Source organism: Lithobates pipiens, unplaced genomic scaffold, assembly GCF_037356315.1.
Source record: "Lithobates pipiens isolate NorthernLeopardFrog02 unplaced genomic scaffold, aLitPip1_a1.2 Scaffold_210, whole genome shotgun sequence".
Taxonomy (NCBI): Eukaryota; Metazoa; Chordata; class Amphibia; order Anura; family Ranidae; genus Lithobates; species Lithobates pipiens.
In genome coordinates this window covers 36,028-39,897 of record NW_027507778.1, presented here as the reverse complement: position 1 = coordinate 39,897, position 3,870 = coordinate 36,028, and the positions used below count along the sequence as shown (strand labels likewise).

Genomic DNA, 3,870 nt, shown 5'->3' with positions numbered 1-3,870 from the left:
TGTCAGTATTACATTGTATATCTCTGTATGTTGCGGATGACCCCTCCTGCTTCTAATAGTGATCCAGCAGCTAATCAGCCACTCAGATCACTTTTATGAGAGAGAATCGCTGGCTGAAAAAAAAATACCAGGTTATGGTTATCCGCTTTTAGCCGCCATCCTGGTAAACCACTTTAAAGCCACAAAAGGTGTGTGTGTGTGTGTGTATATATATATATATATATATATATATATATATATATATATATATATATATATATATATATAATATTATATATATATATATATATATAATATGTATTGCGGGCTGGTGATTTTGTTGAAATGCGTCTTTATCAGCAATTAGCTGTGTGTGCGGTTATTTCCTCGTATTCTCTCCCTGGGAGGAGACATCTCAGGACCGTATCAGCTAGGAGGTTGCCTCGTCTCCATGCCTGAGGTCAGGGCTGGTAATCAGCATTGTGTTTAAGTGTGTTAGGATGCAGCCGCAAGTATACATGCGCCTGCGGAGCTGCTGATACCTCTGCTACCTATGATTGGCTGTCTGCTTTGACTGCTTCCCAGCATGATAGCTGACTGGTTCAGATTCTCATCCAGGCATGCCTGAGCTTATCCGAGATTACCAGCCCTGAGCTCAGGCAGGAGACGAGACCTCCTCCTATCCTGAGATTTTTTCCTCTGAGGGAAGAGAACACAAGGAAGTAACAGCACACACAGCTGATGAATAGTCTAAGTCTTCATGGTGCCCATTCCTGACAGGTCCTCTTTGTGTCACCTGGTGACTTGCACCTCATCTCTTCCGTTTTGGTTCCCGGCTCTGCTCACCTGCTGTATCCATAACAAGTTCTGGAGGTTTGTACAGGAAAAAAAGTGATTTTGTGTCAGAACAAATGCGATTCTTACCCACTGTGATGACAGCCAGGTCTATGAAAAGCAGCCTGACACATTGGCTGTCAGCGGTAGCTGTGTGTGCCGTTATTTACTTGTCATCTCTCCCTGTCCGTGTAATGAACTCGTTGTCCAGGCTGCTGGGGAATGGAACAAATGTACAATAACAAATCATCACGTATCCTTTCCTGTTGGTCTGCCACCAGCTTCATTAGCTGAGTTGAGTGTCTGAACTCTCCAATCAGCAAAGCTCATGCTTCCCTCTGATTGGGGAACGTGGACGCTTCATACAGCTCTGCTAATGAAGGTTCTGGTAGAATGGCGGGAAAGAGAATGTGACGCTTTAATATACGATCTACCGTCCTCCAGCAGCCTGGGGCGAAATGTTCTCCGACCGAGAACACAAATAATCACACACACCGCTGTCGCTGACACAACCACCTTTTACAATTAAAGATTCAAACGTTTACATTAACCTGCCAGCCAGGGTGCAATGGCGCCGGCTTCCCGACTTTCCGCCACCGTCCCGGCTCTTTCCTGCCCTCCCTCTCTTTTTCCGCCCCCTTCCTCACTCCCCTTAAAGCAAAATAGCATGCGGACTACACATACCGTCCCTGGAGGAAGCCCAAGTGAAGTTTGCCTTCCTTATGCCCAGCTGGGGGACAAGAGGGGCTGAAGGCCGCAACCCTACTGGGGCGCTGACTGACACTCGTCTGGCCAATCCGGAGAAGGCAGCAGGCAGGGTCCTCTTCCCCGCTCTGTGGCAGCAGTGGCCGGTAGCACCTCCAGTCCCTACTTGATCTGAGCTCCAAGATGGCGGAGATCACATCCAGCTCCTCCTCCCCCACGCCTCTTCTCTGGGATACCCCCAGTCCGGCGGAGGAGCTTTCCCCGGAGTCACAGGGGCGGCACCTGCCAGCGGGGATCACACTCATTCCCACCCATCCCCTGGCAATCTGGGCAATATAGTTACATAGTAAGGTTGAATAAAGACACCAGTCCATCCAGTTCAACCTGAGTGTCTATAATTGTCCATATCCCTGTACATTGCACTCTCATCGCTCCCTACCCTCAGGGAGCCACAATCCAAGGTCCCCATTCATATACTAGGGGCCAATTTTGGACAGAAGCCAATTAACCTCCCTGCATGTCTTTGGAGTGTGGGAGGAAACCGGAGTACCCGGAGGAAACCCACACAGGCACAGGGAGAACATGCAAACTCCATGCAGGTAGTGTCATGGTTGGGATTCGAACCAGCAACCCTTTTTACTGCTAGGTGAGAGTGCTACCCACTACACCACTGTGCCAACCCACTACACCACTGTGCCGCCCACTACACCACTGTGCCGCCCTAATATGCCACGTAACTGCACAGGCTGGTCCAGTCCCGGACTGCAGCCACCACTGGTCTACATCCTGTTCTCTGGCATGGGCACCCCAATTGTCTCCTTACCCCGCCACACAACACCATGGCAGCCCATACTAGTCCTCTGTCAACAGCAACCCGGCTGTAACTTCATACTGGGCACGGGGGCTCTTCCCTGGGGCAGAATGCCCCTACTTATGTGTGTTATTTTGGGTGCAAGTAGTTGGTCTTGCCTAGGGAGCAAAATAGTCCAGCGCCCGCCTTGCTGACCGCACCTTCGTGTGAAGTTGTGTTGGGTGCAGAATATTTCCTGTCTGCATAGAACATGAGCTTTGCTAATTGGAGGACGCGCGTTCTGACTCTGAGTATGGGGCATGTCCGTCCTCGGCAGAGAGACCACTGCTTTCACATAAAGAGCACAAGGGTCCTTCTCTGCTGGATCCTGAGGGGGCTCTGGGCAGGTGCCTGTTGCCGTCTTGCAGGTGGTTGTGCGGGGTCGTGGTTTGGGTTACCTAGACAAGGGTAGATACAGAATGTGGTCATACGTGTGGAGGTGCCTGAGCCAGGTGATTGACCCATTCGATCAGTCGGCACCATATCCTTTGATCTTTTCTTCTGGTCCTTGTGCCACCCCTGTGCCATCCCTGTGCCATGGAGCAAGACCTGAACCCAGTTATTGGATAGGAGTGCTGGCAGCTGGAGACATCCATTAACGAGGGGCCTTTCTGCCCCCCCTACGTCTCGGACAACGAGGGGGCCTTTCTGCCCCCCTACGTCTCGGACAACGAGGGGCCTTTCTGCCCCCCTACGTCTCGGGCAACGAGGGCCTTTCTGCCCCCCTGCATCTCGGGCAACGAGGGGCCTTTCTGCCCCCCTGCATCTCGGGCAACGAGGGGCCTTTCTGCCCCCCTGCATCTCGGGCAACGAGGGGCCTTTCTGCCCCCCTGCATCTCGGGCAACGAGGGGCCTTTCTGCCCCCCTGCGTCTCGGGCAACGAGGGGCCTTTCTGCCCCCCTGCGTCTCGGGCAACGAGGGGCCTTTCTGCCCCCCTGCGTCTCGGGCAACGAGGGGCCTTTCTGCCCCTGCGTCTCGGACAACGAGGGGCATTTCTACCCCCTGCGTCTTATCGGTAGACCCTATATGTAAGGCCAGTGGTGAACGGTGGAAGGCCGGCACTCCGGATTCCCGTCCCTCGCCCTCGTGATCTGCCGCGCACACCGCACTCCATAACCTCTCCGGCTGTTTTTAGCCCCACGGGGGGGATTCAAGTGTCGGGACAGGTGGGAATAAATATAGGCTGAGTTTAGTCCACGCTCGGGATTACATGGCTGAGGGTGACTCGTGACCACGTTCATGCAACATCCCTTTAAATAGAGTTCCTGAAAGAGGGGGGGGGGGGGGCGCCTGTGACCAAAACTCACCCCCCCCCTCCCCCTCGGATGTTTTTCCCGTCGCTCTCCGAGGGCGCTGACCATAGCGGGTGATGTTGGGAAACCGGATGCAAATGTCTTATTCTGTGTTTGTGTTAGACCGCAGCGGAGTTAAATTTTAGCTTGTGTTCCCCGGAGTAGAGAGTCCGGTCACACCAGGGTCAGGGCGCCTGAGTAACCCGGACC

General features: G+C 53.2%; 1 pseudogene; it reads left to right on the top strand.

Moving 5' to 3' along the window:
- Positions 1 to 725: 725 nt before the first annotated feature.
- On the top strand, positions 726 to 2,487 carry LOC144000279 (transcription factor Sox-21-like; annotated as a pseudogene).
- Positions 2,488 to 3,870: the final 1,383 nt, after the last annotated feature.